Source organism: Numida meleagris, chromosome 13, assembly GCF_002078875.1.
Source record: "Numida meleagris isolate 19003 breed g44 Domestic line chromosome 13, NumMel1.0, whole genome shotgun sequence".
NCBI classification, from domain to species: domain Eukaryota; kingdom Metazoa; phylum Chordata; class Aves; order Galliformes; family Numididae; genus Numida; species Numida meleagris.
This window is the reverse complement of record NC_034421.1, coordinates 3,214,393-3,234,744: the sequence shown is the minus strand read 5'-3', so window position 1 is coordinate 3,234,744 and position 20,352 is coordinate 3,214,393. Positions and strand designations below refer to the sequence as shown.

Here is a 20,352-nt window from a genome sequence, read left to right as displayed (position 1 = left end):
ATCAATATTTCAGATTGCTACTTTTATAAACAAATGTTAGGAAGTGAGGGTGAAAACGTGAGGAAACAGCGCAGAAGAGTGAATCTCTGTGTGCTAACGTCCCTCGAGTCCCTAGTTGGTAGGAGGAGAGGTTGTCTGAATTTTAAATGGATTTAAATTCCTTTTCATTTTGCGGTCCTTGCTGTTCTGTATATATTGTCCCTGGAAAGTGAGCGGAGAATAAGACTCCCGTATTTTTATGCTTGGCTGATTTTATTGTTCTCCTATTTTTTTCAGCTGTAAACGTTGCAGGCTTTATTACGTTTAAACTGGTTTTAATGTAGTAGGTCATAAAACCGAGGAAACGAGAGGTAGTGTCCTCTGCAGTGGTGTTTTTAGTGCAGGGAAGATGCTTGGGAGTCACTGAAAGGCTTAAACTGAAACTCCAGGATCATCTGCTTAGTGAAGACAGTTCAGAAATAAAAAACCTGTCACAGCTGAGAATGAATTGCCTTGTTAAAAAAAATTCCTCCTTCTCCTTTCATCTGAGTAGCTGGTTTGTGCTTTGAGACATCAGCTCAAATCTGAAGAGAGAAGAGGTGGTTTCTTCCTTTTTGTAAAAAGATTCAGTGAATTCTAGTGTATGTGGCAATGTGGTGTGGTTACATATGTGCATATTATGTTATAGCTGAGACCCTTTGGAACTGACTGCTCATTCTAGACCACGAGCATGGAAAGGACCTGACACCATAAATTCTGAGCTGTGAGAGACATAGGCACGTGCCGGTGCTATTCCTGCAAGCTCTAAGCCATCGATGAGGATTTTGTTTCTTTTCCAAGTGGAGCCAAATGATGAAAACCCCTGGAATCTTGTCCATGCCTTCCTGCCTCGTGTCTGAAACCAAGGCCATTCTTAGGGGAGGGGCATGCGAGCATCAGGGACTCTGCCCAACCTGGGACTGGGTTACAGAGGTTGGAGTTATAAGCAATTCTACTCTTTCTATTAATTGCAGTTAGTTTTTCTGCTTTGAGATATACTATCCATACTACTAATGATTTCATCCCTCTGCTTTAGGAAGTCGGTTACCTCTCCTGCGTTTTAAAACTAAAATAGCTTGAGAAGAGAGAGTTATTGGTGTATGGTCTCATGGATGTATTTGACACTTCTTAACTGTTGAATATATGGCTTTGAAACTTCCTTCAGAGAGGGGAAAGCTTGGTCTCTGTGATCTCCACGTGGGTCAGAACTTCATTTAATACCTCTTGACATTAGATCGGTTGAAGAACTGGTGCTTGTGGTGTTGTCTGTTAGTTTAATTCCCTGATTTCATCGCAGCCTAGCGGATATTAAATGTTTCTGTAAAATATTTACGATGATTTCTGTGAGTGTCAGCTTCCAGCTAATCTATGTCACAAACTTTCATCTCTTAGCAGCAACTTTGTACCAGGCTGTGCATTCAGCACAGAGACAGAACCACAGAGGAGCTGAAGGCAGACCAAGCCTTCTTGGAGTCCTCTCCATATTAGAACGGGCACTATTTGGTTTGCTGCTGCTTCTCTAAAAAAGGAAAACAGAACAACAGAAATTAATCCATCAGAATTATTAAACCAATGCCTTTAGTAGCAGCTGGTTAACACGTGTTTTAAAACTGACGCTTCATTATTTTGAAAGTTGTTCATGACTAGGCAATTAGAGCTTTTACTGTTGTGCTAGAACATCGTGCACGAGACTGCTTACAGCTTGGTGTCTGCAAAGGCACAGTTCATGTGTCAGAATACTGTCTGCAGACATAAGGCCTCAGTGTGAAATGTAATGGCTTTACAGGCTGCTGGTAATCTTCCTGATTAAATAAAAGCTTGTTTTATGTTTGTGCAAATGGTTTAATGGTCATATAGCATGGGCACAGCTGCATTAAATACACTTATTCTAGTAATTGTATTATTGCATCCATTTAATCATTCTGGGAACCAGCTCAGAATGTGCCATTTTATTAAGGTTGTTCTTTATAGATATGAAAGCTAGTAACTTACTATGCAATTTGGTTTATGGAAATCCACATCCAGGATCTGGTAATCTTAAAAAAAAAAAAACAAAAAAAAACAAAAAAAAACAAAAAAAAAACAAAAAAACCACCAAATTTTGTAAGACCTTTGATAACAGCCAACTTGTATTATGTAGCTGCTTCTCTTTAAATACAACACTGTTATGTAGAAAAACATGAAACTTCTCTTGCGGTACGTCAGACATTCTTATGCATACAAGTGTTGTTAAGGTTTCTACTCTTATGCTAGAGATACTTTTGAAATAGAGGATGGTAGGCTTATGTGTCTGGATAGACCTGTCTTCAAATAGTTACATAATTTAAAGATAGTCCTATTTTGAGAGTTTGTTCTTGCAGACATGAGGATGAAGGAAAGTCAGAACCTCCTTTTCTGGTGCTGGGTGAGTCTTGAATTTTAATTGGTGACCTGTCCAGCCAGCTGTGGGATTTGGTGCATTTCCCACCTTACACAGCTGTGTTTCTAGACTGCCTCTGTGTGCGAAGGTGGGCTCTGCAAAGCAGAAAACTCATGGAATGGGAGAGGAGTCACAAATCTCTTCATCTGGGAATCAGTCCAGCACTCAGGTTCTTACCTTTTTCTCCTGGCCCCAACTGGAAAGGAGAGATGAGGCTTGAGTTAAGCCCAGGTGTGTATAAAAGGCATGAAAATAATGTCTCGTGCAGCATGTATTTTACTGTTCCACAGTCATAGATTTCACTCAGGTTCTTTTCATCTTTGTCTTTAATTTGTATTTGCAATTTCATCTTTCTTTTTCTCATTCTTTTTTTGCCCTTTTGTTTTTCTTAGCTGCAATACATTATACAATTTCTTTGAAATAAACTGTGTCTCGTATAGAAATTACCAGCAGAGAGACCATTGGATGAGAGGTAGCATTCATTTCTCTGCTGCTCTGGGTAATGATTTCCTACTTCCAGGAGCAGGAGATTAAAATTCTGGGGAGAGGATTTACCCCCTTCCTCACGCAGCGAGCCCCTGTGCCAGGGCTCAATCACTTCCTCTGTAGCAGCAGGAGCAGAGGTAATGTGATGCTGTGGTCATTCAATCAGTGGTAGAAATGCTTTAATCTCTTCTATTCTGTCTGATAAATGCTTTCTTCTTTGTTATGAATTGCAGATCTCTAGTGTTCCTATTGTTGCAGGGACGGGGGGAAGAAAAGAGATCATCCTGTCCAGTTAAGTGTTCAGCAATGATGCATCCCTTTATTCTCAGAGATACTTGGAGATTTACTTGTAGTGCAGTTGTGGGAAGGGCAGAAAAAGCATAGGGAAGAAGGTGGCACTGTCTGGTAATTCACACCAGAGTTTGTAGTTTTCTTAAAACAGAGACAACTTGTATTCAGCGAGTGACTTTTATTTTCAAAAGCACAGTGGAGAGAAGTGGTTTCTGCTTCAGCGTGTGGTCTTTACTGAGAATAATCAGGATGCTCTGTGTTAATTAGGGAGATGAACTTCTGACCAGTGCAGCCACTTCCTTTGTTGTGTGAGCCACAGGAAAGTGGAGCTGTGGTCGCGTCTGATGCCAAGTGTGGCTGAGGCAGCTCCCAGAGCCATCTCCCATCTTGACCTATTTGTTCCTCTTCACTGCGGTGGTTGCACAAAACTGTAATGGATGCGTATCGACTTTGCTGCTTTATTTTGCTCCCTTTGCTATATTGACATGAGTTAATAGGGCAGAAGCAGAAGACAGACGGTGTACAAAGTGGAAAGAGATTTTATGTCAATAGGGATTGTAAGATAAGAAATGGAGTATTAAGGGTGAGCTCAAAGAGAGCTAAAAGCTAGCCAAAACCGCTCAGTGTGCCTACAGGAGAAAGGCAGCGACCCAGAGCCATAAACCATTTTTTGGCAGAAATGTTTTCTTGTTTCCTGTGACATATTTTGGGATGCTGGTCTCTGGATTTCTCTCAGTACTGTCAGATTGCTGGAACCCTGCTGTTGTTGTCTTCTGTAATGTTGTTAGTGTTTTATAATGTCAGCTTTATGAGTCTTTGCTTGATTGGTTGATAATATTATTAAAGGAGAGAGCCTCCATTTCTAATGAGTGTACTAGGTCTGCCTGGTCTGTTGATTTGGCCATATGAAAAGGGAAAACGAATGTTTCAAGTGAAATTTTAAGCTTGAAGGTGATTGGAAGTGGAAGGCAGAACAAATTCTGATTGAGTTCACCAAGACCTAGATTAATGGAACTACATCATTCTATTTAATAAATGGAGTTTATGCTAGAGAACTTACTCAGTTTAGTGAGCATGGAGCCCACTGGAAAGATATTCTGGCTGTATTCTTGGGTGAAGAAAACATTTTAGGTGTTCTTGTGCTTATTGGTTCAAAAAAGCATTCTAGTATATAGCAGTAGCGTGAATGGGTAAATAAATACTCTCATTGGTATTGGGAAACAATTTGAACATCTTAGAAGTGATGTAGTGCTGCTGTACAGTGCATCGTCGGATCCTTGCTTAGCGTGTTGCTGAATTATAGAGAAGATAGCGCCGTGGGCAAGAAGCAGCCCTGGATAATAAATTACAGCAGGTATTTGGAAACCAGCTAAATATATGTTTGCTGGAAGATGAAAGGGAACTCTTAGTATCTCTTACAATTATGAAAGAGATGAGTTGCGCTGCTGGCAAAGGTATTTATGTGGTTTGACAATGCAGAAATGAGTAGTTTAGTTAATTGTGGGAAGGACAGAAATAAATGAGTGCTTTAGACCAAGTTAGATTATGCATGGTTGTGTGCTGTAGATACAGGGAAAAAAAACTGAAAAGGGCATAGGGAAAGGCCTGTTTACTTGGACAAGTCTTCAGTTAGCTTTTCTTTGAGAGCTATTTGTATTTTTTTGAGTTGGTCTGTTATTTTTGTCTTGTTAATATTTGTGTCATCATAGTTTAATGTTTGAAAGTGGACACTCCATACGTTTCTCAAGGAGCCCTGCCCAGCTGGGCTCATGAAGCTCTTCTGTTTTTGCACTGGGCCTGGGTAGAACTAGAGCAAAGAATAATTGTCATTCAGTGCACAGCAGGCTAAAACATGGGAGCCATGCCATGAACTCCTGGTGACATAAGCTGGATTGTTCACTGGAGAAGATAATACTTCCCTTCTCAGGAGAAAGGGAGAAAAAAAAAAAAGGAAATTCTCTTTCTTTCTGCTCTGGATGTTGGTTTTCGGGGTTAAAATGTTTGTGATGAAACATACAGCGTAGGAGTGTCTGCCTGGATGTTGTGAAGGTAGGAAACCTACTGACGTGGATTGTAGTTACGTATACGGAGATCTTGGTCAGGCTCTGACGTTGGTTTTGAAATGAGGTCCTGACAGGTCGAGCTAAAGGTGTTAGTGGCAGTCCCTTACCTTTCCTGGCTGCCTTTTGTCTCCTGGAAACACTTATTGCTGCTAGGGAAACAGCGTGTGGAAGTAGTGTTTAAAAAAAGGAAAAAGTGAAGGAGTTGAGAAATAGGCTTCTTCCAGAGAATAAATGTTTTGAAATAAGCACACAAATCCCCCTGGACAACAATTCTCCCAACTGCATGAATTGCTTTTGTAGTAATTAATGTATCTGATTCAATTAATAATTGAGAAATAAAAATGATAAACAAATGTAAATGAAGAAGTCGGGGCCTGCATTGTTAATTTGCTAATGAGATTTTTCTCGAGCTCTCTGTGATCAGGGTAACTGCAGATCAAAGCTTCAGGAGTCAGCCACAAGATGGCAAACTGAATATCCCGACTCTTCGAACGTTGTGTGGTTTCTTTTCTCCTGTTGGTGTGCAAATTGTCTTTCATGTTTTCTGGAGGAAGATTGATATATTTTGGGTTCATCTGACATATTTTGATATATCACTGCAGTTTGGAATGCCGCTGTGAAATCCTAACTTACTGTCAGATTTCATTTTGTCTTCAATTATTATCTGGTATTTCTGTTTGCTTTTTTTTGCCCAATTGCTCTTTGTCCAGATAATAATTATTGCTGCCATAGTAGAAGGTCCTTTACTAAATACGTTTAGAATACACGTAGTGCTAATTACAAGGATTCATATTGCATTTTCTTCACAGTTCTAATTCTTATCACAAAAGATTCAACATGTGGTTTGTGGTAAAGCATGGGTATTCTTGCAGGCTGTCAGCTGATGATGCTCAGCAACAGTGTGTACTTGTCTGCTTCTGTACAACTTCCAGATGTTGAAAAACGCTACATCCCAGCCTCTTCTCTGAAAATACTGTATTCCAGCTTCTCTCTGTTTGCTATTAGTGATGTCTATTCCAGAGGAATGTCAATCAGTCGACAAAATGTTTACTTCCTACCCATTCTTGGTGAAAGTAGCTGTTGAATTTTGCTATAATTGAAGAGGAAAATCATTTATAGTAAACTTATTCTATTATCCACAGCATATTCCAGCAATTTACCTGTTGTGCATGAAAATTCCCTACAAGAGCAAGGCTTATACTTGGTAGTACTTGCAAGTTTAAGCACTGGTCTAGTTCCTCTTGCCCTGAGATGACACTTGCTCTCTCTGAGCCTGCCCTGTGCTGAGAATCACACCTCAGGTGTACGTGTGCTCCATCTGCTGAGGCTTCTTCATGCCAAGCCTGGGAGTCCCAGGGGAAATGTTGCTCTTTTCACTCTGTCTGGCAGCAGGCTCTGGTTTTAATGCTGCACTAGCACAGGTCTTGAGGCTTTTGCACTGACTGCATTGTAGCAGGTTTTTTTTTTCTAGGCTGTCAGGCTAGCTTCTTTATTTAAAAAGGAAGGAAATTTTTACTTTTTGGACTAGCTTCACATGGGAACGAAGTTTGTATTATTCCTTGGGCTGTGGCTGCCTTTCTCAGCTAACTTGGTCAGACTTGAGACTGGGGAGGTCTTGGAAAGCCATGAGCCCATGTGCTAAGCAGCAAGGGAGGGAAGCAAGTGTATTGCTTTCACTTAAGCAAAATGCAAAGACAGCTGGCTTGCTCAATTTAGTTGGAGCGTGGCAAGAAGAAGAGCGTGTGCTTTCTTTGCCCACACATAAGTAGTAGAGGATGAGGAGAGTGGGGAGGTGAGAGAAGAGGAAGCACGGACAACGTTGGGCTGGTAAGGGCGATGTGGGAGGGCATGTGATTTATTACTTGACAGGGAGAGTTCTAGAAGTATGACAAATCCAAAGGAAATATTTTACTAGTTGTCCTGGTCAGTATCTGGTGTTGTACGTGTGTGTACGATAACTTCACGTGGACAGAGGGCAGCTCTGTACCAAGATGTCTCAGCTTCTTTCACTGCATCATGGTTGTGTTCTTGATAGGAAATCATGGTATTTGCTATCCCAAGAGAAAGCATAATGTCAAGACAATTAATATATGGACAGGATTGAAAGGGAGAAAATTCAGTCATTGAATGGAAAAACATATTTGATCTTTTGGATATGCCTATAATTAGATTCGATTTCAGTTTTTGCACTGCTTCTGTCCCCTAAACCTACCTCTTTCTGATTTCTGGTCAATATTCCCTTACTGTTGGCATCCTCACCTCCTGGTGTTTTGCAGCCCTTGTGCTTCTCTCTCTTCCCCAGGGCAGTTTGGGCTTCTGGGTCCCCTTTCTGGCATAGCAGCCTCAGAACTGCTGCTGCCATCAGGCCCTGCCTGCCTGTGTTGTAGGGAGGGGGGAGCTGAAGTGACTGGGAATCAGAACCAAGCAGAGTGCCAGCAACCAAAAATAAACGGCAGTTTTAACTGTTGACTTTTAAAAATCAGTCTCCTTCCTTAAAAATAAGCATTGGATAATGCCAAGCTTATGATAAATGGCTCTGTAGCCTTGCATATATGGCTGTGTTAGATGTCAAGTGTAATGTTTTTTTTTAAAAAAAAAAGTTGGACAACTGCAGTAATTCCAAGTGTGTTTACCTACATGTTACAGAAGATATTGAAATGGTACAAGAGATTGAAATGTTACTTTTGAAGTTAACTTCCCCTATTTTACGTAGGGGAAAATACACTAATGTGGAAAACCATGAAAATATGGCGGTGTTTACTCTGATTATTCTGTTGGAAAACTTGGAGGAGGATACATAGAATTCTATCTATTAATCACTTCTACTCAGAACAGAAGTTTGTGAAATGCAATAAACACTAAAATTAGATCAATCTCAAAACAATAAGTTGTATGTCTTGCAGTGGTGCCTAGAGCAAGCAGAATCCTTGGGAACCAGTAGATAAATGCAGTTTGCTTAGATCTTTCCTTTACTTGCTCAAGATGCTGGGGTCCACTGATGCAGGCCTTTCTTTCTTAGATCTAGCAAGAGAGATTTTCCAAATATTTATTTTTGGAAAGCACACTTACGAAACAATTTTTTTAAATGTGAAAATGTTATAGTATTCAGTCACTGCCGTAGGCGTGCTGGGCTGTAAGACTGACATTCAAACAGTGCTCTCATTAGTGAGCTGGATTTTCTTTGCCCTTATCTCAAGATTCACATCTGATTTGTTTCTTCGGAGGAAAGTGGGAGTGGGAATGAGTTCGTGTTTTACTCAAGCTGTTTCACTAAAGTCATCAAGCACTTCAGCCTTTCTGCTAAAACCTTCTAAAAGCTGCTGGTTGTGCTTGATGCTGAGGACCAGAGAAAGGTGATGAAGATGAGGTTTCTGGATTTCTGTATGAGAGCTTACTGAAACAGTGGGGTGTACATCAATGTCTTGCAAGACTCCTGTCTGCAGCAGCAATTACCTTTTGCTTTCACTGGGAGAATTGCTGGCCTCACAAGAGGAGGAAGGGCCCTGTACCTTCCATGCCTGTGCGCATCTCTTCTCCATTCCAACTTATCTTTAGTACTGCTTTATAAATCTGAGAGCATTCAGCTTCACCTCTGGGGTGGCGAAGTTACTGTTTGTCTTTGTTACCCTGAGTCCATCAGAGATGAGAGGGATCTCTTTATTCCTGTTGCTTAGCAAGAATACAAAGTGATTCTTATCTTAATTAGTTTGGAATGTAATTTAATTGAAAATGGAACAAGTTGGTACAAAACCAGAAAGGAGTGGTAAGCCTAGCTGAGTGGATTGCAGTATGTTTTGAGTTGTTTAATTGTTGGAAGTGTTGAAATCCTTAATTTGGAAAAGTTATTTCATATGTGGGAAAGCTGAGTTGGAGTTGAAATAGGGCTAAATAATCTGGGTTGGCAGCTTTGACCAAGCAATACTGATTCGGTTTTGATTTTGCATCACTGAATGATACAGTTCTTATTAAAGTGTTCAATTAACATTGACGTTTTTGTACCAAAATCTGTTTTTCTTAAGTTGAGAGTGTCATGGATAATAGCAGGAACAATGGCTAAATTCAAATTGTCATCCTTCTCTGTGAAGTTATTTTGAGTCTTTTGCATTGTCATAGACTTTTCCTCATGCTGGCGTCTTGAGCTGAGTTTGTTACACTTCTTTGGAGCATGGGGCTCACCTTCCAAGGGATGTCTGGGTTTCGCTGATCCTTTGTGGTTAATTTGGGTTATTTTTATCCCTATTTAATCTCTTTTATGGGATTAAAGAAGTCCAGAACCGATTCCTTGCCAAATGACCCTAAAGCTGGTTTATGACAGATGAACAATTTGGAATTTCTCCTTCTCCCCTCTTAAGTTTGTACCTTTCCTTGCCAGGTATAAAAGCCTAGTAGAAAATTATGCCTCAATTTCCGTTTCTGGGTAAATAACGATACAGGAGGCATGTGCTCAGTGCCTTTGTGTATTCCCTGGATGTTTGCAGTAGCTCAACTGCATCAGGAGTTGGACTCAGTTTGCTGAACACCAGTGTGGATCAGATCAATGCAGTGCAGAAGTTGGAACTGGATGTAGATGTGGTTCTCACTCTAACAATTTAAAATAGTATTTTTTCCAAAGATACAGACTGCCACTATGCTTTAAATAAATTAGATCAGTTCTCCAATTCAATAGTTGTCCAGCACTTGGAATAGATAGGTGCTGGTTAACCTCTCTGCAGTGATGAAGTATTTCTAATCAAACCTCGGAGAGGTAAGATGCACGGTATTGCTGCTTCTGTGTCCTCATGCCTTTGAGTAATGTTTGTTTATATCAGACATTTTCTTGTTTGTGCATTGCTAGCATATTATTGCCACACAAAACAATCATACTCTCCACATTTCTTCTTTTAAAGGAGCGCAACTGCTACAATTGACTGCTCAGTCCTCTGCTGTTAAAATTGGGTGCTGAGAAAAACTTAGGGTGCTGTCTGACATTGTTTCATTTATTTTGTTATTCCAGGGTTGTAAACAGATTTGCTTCCTGCGTGGGAGTGGAGTGATATGCTCACATAATCGATTTGTTACTTGCAGGGACATGGAACCAGGGGATCTATTGATTCCCCTCAGCCAGCTGAACCCAGTTTGTAATACACTTAATTGCTCTTTAACAGACTTCACTTTACCCGATCTAACTTTAGAAAGAACATTCTCTGAACTTGAAGTCATATTTAAGATGTATGTGTTACGGCAAGCTCATCGATATCCCTGTGACGGAGATGCTAACTGTAACTGTGTGGGAGATGAAGCAGATATGAAGGCTGTGCCAGGACTCCCTGCAGTCCGTCTGTCCATCTCCTGACTGCAGATTATGAATGGTTCCCTCCCAGGCCTTTCCCGTCTGATCTGACCATTCTTCATGCTGATGTCTTCTGTGCAGGCTGCTGTTTGTTCTTGTTCTTTGATATTTTTGGTGTCTGTGTACCCACAGCTGTTACAGATTGAGCTATTTTTATCATGCTACCTTTGGCAAAGTCCCAGATTCAGTCTGCACTTCTAATCTGTTGTTGGTGACATTTGGGAATGTCTTTCTCATCTTTATGGAGACTTAGGATACCTCATATGGAAATTCATCTAATTTGTTTAAGTGCTTATTAAGTACATTTTTCTCTTAGAGCTGGGATTTTGTTTGACGATTACCTGGAAAGATTAGAAAAAAGCCCCAGCATTGTATACTTCTTCCAAAGTGATTCTTCTCTCCAAAGTGTTCAACAAACTTGGAAACTGCTTTTGTCACCTGTGTATTTTTCTTATTTAAAGCACTTGCCCAGTGTTATTTCTCCAATTTCAAGTCACCTGTAGACCAAGTACAGAGCAGGCTGTTGTGACTGAAGAGACCATGGGCTGCTTCTCCTTCCTACTGCCTGCAGGTGCAGTGTCACCCAGGTGCCTATTATCATGGCTGTATGCATCTTTTGTGCTGGCACTAGTTGATGGAAAGGATACGGTAGTTTATCATATAAAATAAGAACTTTTTAAGTGATGAACTCAATCCAGCTTCAGGCATTGTGGATAAAATAGTTTGGAAAACCAGAAGATGTGTGCTTCCCCCAAGGCTCCTCAGCTGGGGTTGGTAAAGGACATTCTAAGGAGGTTAGGCTTGTGTTATGCTCTCTGTATTTCAATAGAGAAAGATGGGATTGAATAGTCATAAGACTAAAATGCGTCGTAGGCAGGTCCTTGGGTTAGACGTAGCCTGTTGTGCTTCGAAGCACTCAGCTTCTGCCAAAAGGCTGTAGTAGAGGCCAGTGAGTAGATGCAGCTTCTCACCCATTTATTTTCATGTAGAAACAAGGTAATTTGGAAACATTTGATTTCTTTCACCTGGAAAATTGACAATTTCCATCTGCATCCTCACCCGCTTGGTTAAGTTTAGACCCCATCCTGGTGCTTCCCACCTGTAGTCATGTTCTCCAAGAGAAGGATTTCTTAGCAGTAAATGGATTTGCTAATGAGCTCTTCTCTCAAAGCGGTGTGGAGATGCCAAGTGATGTGTTGAGAAGTGCCAAGCGGGAGGGAAGCAGCTGTTCTGTTCTGTCACAAAGGGGATGTGCTCTGTTTGCAGCCCCGGCCTGATCTCTGTTGGCCACCCGTCAGTGCGGCGCGGAGGAGGCCCTGCCATGGCCTGCAGCAGCATGAGGTTTCTGAGCCAATATCGAGCATCTTGTCAGAGGAGAGAGTGGCTTCGGGCTACAGAGCAAACAAAATTAAGCAGTGTATCTTGGAATCTTCCATGCTTTCTGGGGGTATTCATCATTCTGACTCTACAGTTGCGTTATTGGCTGCAGAGCAGAGGGAGTGTAATAAGCTGTGGGGATAACTGCGTGGTGACTAATTTTAAGAGGAAACGCACTGTAAGAAGTGTAGCGGGAGAGCTTTGGAACAGTGGCACCAGTTTGTTGTGAAGTTTGTTAGGAGAAAGCCTTGAAAGTTGTGAGAAGATCTTAGTCCTGTCAGCCTCTCCCCAAAACAAACCAACAAAAACCAACCAACCAGCTACTCCAAACCAACACGTAAGGTTGTTGGCACTTGTTTGAACAACGGGCTCTAAGTGCTGTCCTGAGAGGATCCTGCTGGCTCTCCTATTGGTAGAGCTGCTGCCCGAACGTAGCACAGAGTTTGTTACCAAGCATTATGTGATGGAAAGCAATGATATCTGGCTCTTGCCATTGGTTTCAGTTCTTGACACGCATGTCTGCTAAACTCATGTACAGTAAAATAGTCCATGTGCAGTAACATGGTGACAGTCTACTGCTGTTTTGAGTGAAATTGCCCTGTGGAGCAATGGGCATGGTTGCAATACACCTGAAGTTAAATGGCTGTAGGTATGGCAATTGCTTTTCCTGTAGGAAAGAGGCTGTGAACGACCTTAGGCCAAGTTCTGTTCCTTCAGGCTTTGCTGTCAATAGAGGTTCCTCACTAGAAAGAAATTAAAATCGAGCTGTAGCCTGGAGTAACATTCGAGTTGAATTAGAGCAGATTGTGAACATAAGGAAAATTTTTTAAGTATCAAAGTAATTTAGAGACCTAAGTTCTACAGGAATTCAGTGGTAATTAAATGCTTCGGGACTGTCTCTAATAGCTTGCTAAGAAAAGGCTTTGACTGGGAGCTGAGATCCTGTTTTTCTGCAAATACAGATCTTTTCTATATGCCCTTACCCAACACGAATATTTCAGTGCTTGTAAATGGACTGGGGAAAGTGAGCGGGTAAGTCGCAGATTTCTTTGATTGTTGTGTAGTTTAATTGTTGAGATGTAAAAAATAAACGAAGTTAGAATAGCATTGTTGTTTGCTCCATCCTGAGAACTGTTTGTGCACTTGTTTATCTGCTCTTCTCAAAGATTTCATTGTGCTTTGAATTCCTTAATTCCCTGTCACCGAGCTACCACTTCAAAGTTATCCAAAGAGTTTAGGGACGTGTAGGTCATGTTGTCGTCTTTGGGGTTGCAATGGCTGCTAATGCTTGCTACAGACACTCTGCTTTTTCAGACATGCTACTTTGTCTGGTTTGGATATGCATTAGTATTCGGAGTTCTCTGTTTGCTGCCCATGAAGCTGACAACTGAAAAGGCTAATTGGGATAAGGAATAGGGAGAAAGGGAAAATATCAAAACTCAGGCAGTGTATGGAATGAATTGGTTTGGTGTATGAATTGGGTTATGAACAGAGGCTGAGTGCCGTTTCTCATCTTGCAATCAAGAAACAACTTGCTTTAAGAATAATTCATGCAAATAGTTTTTGTAAAGTCTGTGGCTGTGGAGTTTTTTCCTGATTCGTGGAGGGATTTGGTAGTGTGACCTGACTCACTGGGCTCAGTCTGACTGAGCCACAAGAAAGTTAGAGTTCACCTCTTTGCACAGAAAATGTATGAGCATGAAATCTGTGGAGGGGAATACAGATCCAGCTGTTTGTATTATTATTATTCTTGATTATAAATTGCTCATGGCAAAGAAGGAGATCTAAGCTGGGTGTGCGCTGTGCCAAGTAATCCTTCCTGAGACTTTGTCAGAGGCAAAGACAGGGAGACAGAAATGTTAATGGGAAAAAGAAAATAACTCAAGGGAATGAGAAATGTTCTCCTAGCGGGATCAAGAAAGCTGGAACTTGATGGTGTGTTATTGAAACCTATTTTTTCCCTAATGCGTTAAGACTTTCAAGGGCTTTTTCTTAATTTTTAAGATGTGGTGTTTATAACATGGAAAGTATTAAAACCCAGAGGTTGTATGGAGATCAGGAACTTTTCTGTGGTCAGTATATTCCGTAAAGAAGTTTCCTTGCCATATTAATAAACCATTTGTGGGAAATATGTCTGGAGAAAAAAAAAAGCTGTGTAAATGCGGCTCCTCAGAGGCCGATGCTGGGAGCTGCTCTCAGCTGTCTTGCTGTGGTCCTGTACCCGCACCGTAGCCTTCTGACACAGTGATGTCCCATGCCCCATGTACAGCACGCTTCTTTTCAGTGATGTGATGCGTGCACCGGGGATCTGACATTTCTCACAAGCATCAGAATTCCCTACACGTGTACTTCACAATGCACGACCTTGGCTGCGGAATCTCATGGGTCTCTGGGAGCTGCCTGGTGCCAGCAGCCTCAGCCTGCCTGTCATTTTTCCCCAAGCACCGTTTGAGACTCCGGCAGTGAGCTGGAGGAACTGTTACTACAGCATCGTGCTTTCAACCTTCTTGGACCCTTGTGGTTTCTCCCTGGCCTGCGTTTTGCTGGCGGTACGTGAGGGCGTAGTGGTGTGTGTGGGAGATGGCCGCCCCTCGGGAGCGGCTTGTTGCTGTCAGGAGGCCTCGGTCGGCCCCAGCTGCCTCCTCGCAGGCATGGGACGATGTGGGATTGGTCTGGGTGTTGTCCAAAAGGCGGATTTGTCACCTGGTGTGCTATAGGTCAGTAATCACACACTCAGACATTTCTTATTTCAGGTTTGCACAAGCCTGGGTGCATGCTGGTTTCCCACAAATCAAGCACACCAAACAAAACTATCTGCTCTGTATTTATACGCAAAGCTAGTAATTTTCCAAACCCATCCTCTTTTCAACGATTGGTTAGTAATTTATATACAGTTATAATGCTGCTGACTCATACTTCTATTGCAGTGTGTGCTCAGGGGACTGGGCAGGGGTCTTTCTGACCAGCGCATGTGTTTTGGGTATTATACTGAAGGTAGATCAGCTAAGAGTATGTGGATCTTGAGTTTTCCTGCTTAGTAAACAACATCCTCGAAACTGATGAATGTTCTCCAAGTCTGTTTGCTCCAGGATAAGCTTGGTTAAAGGATGCTAAGTGTCTTCACGTATACGAAGAACATCTTGACCTAATCCAGGAGTAGCTAAGTTTTCACTCTCGGTCTTCAACGTGGGCACGGTGGCATTTCTCCCAGGGGACTGGGGGAATAGGGACGGGGGTTGTGGAGGCTGAGTTCCCCCTGAGCTTTGCTTGTGATACCTTCTGCATCTATGGAGTTGCCTGGAAAATGGCTGGGGAAGGCAGCAGGCTGAATGTGTGCAGGTTTTGATGTGGTGAGATCATGCGCATCAGTGTTTGGAAATGCTGTAGAAACATGTGTTTGGAAAAAAAAAAGATGTCAATTTGGATTGTTTTTGTTAATGCTTTGTTAGATTGTGGTTTTGCATTGCTTATTGTTGAAGAGTTGTTTTTTGTCTATTTTCACTTTTGAAAAAATAAATACTAGTGTTGTTGAACTGTCTTTGATACATTTTTCATGATGGTTTAATAATAGAACTACTATGAAAGCATGCTTCCCAACAATGTAGTGTGATTTCCATACAGGGGGAAAAAAAACTGAAACATTTTGAAGTTTCATTAAATTTTAAAGAAAAATTAGATGAAATTCTCCCTGACATTTTCAGAAATGATTCCTTGATTCTATTTTTTCACAAAGTGCACAAAGAGTGGTTTAAAAAAAAAAAAAACACAACAAACAACATGCAAAAACCAACCAAAGCAAGCCCAACACCCAGCACAGCTTTATAGCACAGCACCAGACCGCTTCTCCTATCAGCAGGGACTGATACAGATGCCAGCAGGCAAGCCTAACCAGAGTCATTGTCGTGTGGGATGCAGTCTTAATGTCTTTGTGTTACATTTTTGCACCTGTACTGGCCATTTTCTGGGGGAGTAGTCTTCCTTTTTGTAATCGGGAGTTCTACAGCTCATGCTGTATGGTTAAACCCAGGCGGGTGCTGTTTGCCAACGTGTAGCTTCATCATGACAGTGTCGTGGAAATGAAGGAAGTGCAAGGAATCTTGTGGATTCCAGACAGGATTTCAGATTGTTAAGTATCATCTTATTAATTGCTTTCTTGAGATTTCTAAATGCTGTATTTCATCCCCTGTTCTGTATATGAGGGAAAGACCAATATGGCTGCACCACAATCCGTGACATTTAACAATCCATTCTTCCCAAGCTACTATAGATACTTTTTTCTGCAGTAGAAAAGTTCATCTATGTTGATTTAATTTGATTGCCTATAATAAAAGCTTCAGTTAAATTATTCAAAAGTTATAGACACAGTACTGTAGCCAAGGTCTGACTTACGGGGTAGCCTCTGCCAGATGCTTCAATTTTTTATTCTAGGCAGTATTAACATAAATTGTTTAGTCATAGATTTTTCTCTTAGTTCTGCTATCTGTGATTTACTTTGGTGTCTCCTTCTGCTGATCCAGCTAAAAATATCTGATGCTAAATATTTTGCTTTATGATTTAATGATATATTCCTCTTCTGTACCTGGCACTGAACTGAAAGACAAATGTCCTGAGGATTTTGGAGCTCTCGGGAAATCCTTGTCAGAGCTTCTGTGCAGTGTAAGGGGTGGGAGCGGGATTGCTTCTAATAGCAGTGGTTGAAAAGTATCCAAATGTGGTTCTCTGTTTGCTTTCAGTGCAGCTGACTTTCCCTTACTCTTAGACCTGTTCGATACCCAGCTCTCCCCCCTGGTGGTGCTGGGAAATTGATTGCTCACACAGGTGGTATTCTAGTTTATCTTCCTCATGTACATGCAGAGCACTGTACCTATGGAAAGAAGCATTTTTTTCAACCCTAGTAAAATTATCAATGCATTACATGACTTTCTTTCATCCTGTCTCTGTATAGTGTATGCTTTCAGTGCTATCTGAAGATAGCTGTTGATGGTATCTTTTTTTATTTGACTGCACTTGGTAACATTACCAGTCCTCTACATTTCCATTTTCTTTGTCTTAAGCAAGCTTCTTGCCTCTTTAGCTCCCTATCTAGCATCATTGATCTATCACGCTGTTTGAGGATGTTTGATTTCACAGGAAAGAAACTTAATTTTTTTATACCCTCCTCAAACGTGTACTAAAAACTCCTGATGCATTTTAATTTCCTTTACCATGAATCCCGGAAAAGTTGCTTACAAACAGGTAGAGATTCAAGGAGCAAGCTTGAAATTCTTACTTGAAGTCCATATTTGCATAACTTCTCTTACGTTTGTTCTTTTATGAATTCTCTGTGCACCTTCTTGCATGGTACAACCTGTATGGTCTCCTAGTTCATCTTATTGCAGGCTCGTTAACTCTTTGGCAGCCAAACTGCATGGCTTTTGTTTTTCATGGAAATGCATTTCATATTAAAACGGATGGCTTACTTGGCACTTGTGCCCCAGATATGGCATCTAGGAACAGTTCAGCTGATCCTTTTTGCTTTGTGATAAACTTCCAGACTTTTTCTGAGATAGGTTTGCAATAATCATATCTTAGTGATGTGTTTTTCAGGCATTTATTCTGTCTGGTTTTAACCTTATGGTTTTATTTTATACCGTATGCTGTTGTGGATTTCTGTGTTTTGAAGGAAAACGCATATTCTTGGATAACCTGGAGAACTTTGTGAAAATATTTAATTATGGCAAATGATTTTTTTCAAAGCACATGTTTGTTGTAAAACTGTTTATATTCTAATATGGTCATAAATGAAATGTTGAAGTAAAAACACAGATCAGATTTTTGACTTGTTTCCAAGTATAGAGGGTAATATGTTATTTATAGGTTTGGAATGTTAAACATAATGGTATTGCTGGAGATAAGGTCTAGCTCCCAAGTTACGGTAGCATGAAATATACAGACTTTTATTGCTGGCAATGAATACATTTTGCTTTGTATAAAATCTGATTTATTTCCTAGATAACCTGCAGTGAGCTTTTCCTTAATCAAATTCTGTTTCTTTTATGGTTTTCTTGCATATCTTCAGTAGAGGAAGGAGTGTAAGTGATGTTTAACACAAGTCGTGTAGTTCTCAGATCAAAGAAATGGATCACGCATGCGTTTGGTTTTTGTATGGACTAGGTGAATATCACGTAATGAAATATGGATTTCAGCATATGCCAAAATACATCTAAGCTTAGGGCTGTGGTGACCTTAGAAGTCCTTTTTGGAGTTGTCAGTCAAATATTAAACTGGTATTTCTAGCAACTCATATCTGAAAGAGCTAACAAATAGTTTCATGAGCAGTGAAAAGGGGGGGGGGATCTTAATTTCCTATAATTTTCTTTCTCTGGGTTAATTAGCTTCTTTTAAATATATAAAAATGTATGTATACTTTTCTGTAGATTTTTTTATTAGCTGTAAAACCACCATATTTTCACATTTCTTCTTTCTTTCAGAGCATTTTAGATAACAGCATGTGAGTAAGAGTATTCAGTGTAATAGATGAGATCAAGGGCTAAATAATTAGAGGTGAATTTGAGTTCTCAGTTCTCCTGCTACCAGCTGCTTATTTCATAGAATGTCGAGGAAGAGAATGATCCTGGAGACATCTACCATCGCAAGCAGATATTATGGGGGGGAAAAAAGATGCACACAATGATTGTCTAACTTTGATTTTAAATAATGATGATGAAAAAACTAGAAACATGGAGTTCATATCCCTATGTGTATTGCTATGTTACTTTTTTATTAGAATTTTAGAATATATATCCCTTGGATGCAAAGCCTTAACTCATCTTTTCCAAAGATGATGATTACAAAAAAAGGCAGCGTTCTGCTTGTATGCATCTATCAGGAGGAATTTGCAATGTCATCTCATAACCCGTGCCATATCTTGGTCAAGAATCCTTAAGTGGTTATTACTGTGTTAAAGACACCAGCATTATTTTTATCTGTGTTTTTATTAAAGATATTTTGGCACGTGGCTCTGACCAGAACCTTTTACGTGGTTTTCTAAATCAATTTGCAGATGAATTACTCAGGGAGTGTTTGGTTGCTGTCCTCCAGTTACCTGCAGTGAGTTGCACCTACTGCTTGGGGCAGTTCATAGAGGCACTCTGCTTGCTTCTTTGACTGGATGCACCTTTGAATCAGTTAGCGTTATTATGCATTCTGAATAATACATCCTAATTCCCTAATTACACATTTACCGGCTGCTACAAATTCTCCCACATTTATCCAATGCCGTGTAATTAGAGAATTACAGAATTTATACAATAGATTTTAGTATTTTCTAGCTGGGAAAATGTAATAGGCAGTGCCTTAATAGATACATTAAAATTACCAGAACGCTTTGTCAAAGTCACTTGCTGGTTTGCTTCCTCTCAAAAGCCATTCAGTGGGGAAGGAAACACTACCAAAAGGAATGTTGAAGCTGAGTGCTGTTGCAGAACGTGGGACGGATGCTCTGGCTTCCTTGCTGAGCCTTTTCTTACTGCATGCTGGTACTTAAGCAGGGGATCTTTATTAAATGGCTCTTAGTTCATGTCCCTGTTTTCGGTAGCTTTGGTGAACCTAAATGTTGATTGAAATACCATGTTCTATGTGAATATTCCATTTGTCCAGGAGCCATCTGACCACAGAACTTAAGAACGTTTGTTTTGCTGCCCATTAAAATACTGTGCCAATTAGTGTGTGCCTGCAACTGGGAAGGGGGGGGTGAAATTGCTTGAAAAATGGCCATTTGGAAAACCCTCTTCCATCTTCCTGTATTTACCTTGAATACAGGAAGCCCATGCAATTAGTGAAAGTTGGTTGCTTTTGTTGTTTGACATCTGAGAAGTGATGCGATTTTTTTTTTCTGTGAGAAGAGAACCTCGAACAAAACCACCCCTAGATTACTTTGCAAGCCAGGCCTTTCCTGGTAATCAAGTGTTTACAGAAAGATGCTTTGTTCAAACCTTTTCTGGAGCTCTGTATGCTTAAACAAAGGGCTTTTAGACTTAAACACAGCTGTTCATTTGAAAATGAAAAATCAAATTAAGCAGAACCCGCTTTTGAAAGTTAATGTTGTATAGCGACTGAAACAAAGGAAGAAAATACTGTGTTTTACGTTTCACTTAAATAACTTTTTTAACATAAAGTTTTCGACGAAAAAGTGTGGTTTCAAAGCTGCTCATCTCTTGCTGTGTCCCGCAATGGAACATCTGCGCTCATTCTGACGCGGATGAATGACATGAATTAAACTAAAACCATTGAAGTGCTCTTTTTAACATAATTACACCTTGTTCATTTTGGAGACACAATGCAGGGATGAAATGCCAATTAAGCCTGGTATGTTAATGAGATTGAGACTG

General features: G+C 40.5%; 1 protein-coding gene across 10 annotated transcripts in view; it reads left to right on the top strand.

The window, feature by feature from the left end:
• Positions 1–20,352, top strand: part of MAD1L1 (MAD1 mitotic arrest deficient like 1) — a 380,749-nt gene that overhangs the window by 47,649 nt on the left and 312,748 nt on the right. Inside the window, exon 1 of one of the 10 annotated variants that reach the window (XM_021412116.1) lies at positions 14,370–14,532. The exons of the other annotated variants lie outside the window; for them this stretch is intronic. The gene's annotated coding sequence lies outside the window, so the exon portion shown is untranslated. Of the gene's footprint in view, positions 1–14,369; positions 14,533–20,352 lie in introns of those variants that run through there. 10 annotated transcript variants of the gene reach the window in all.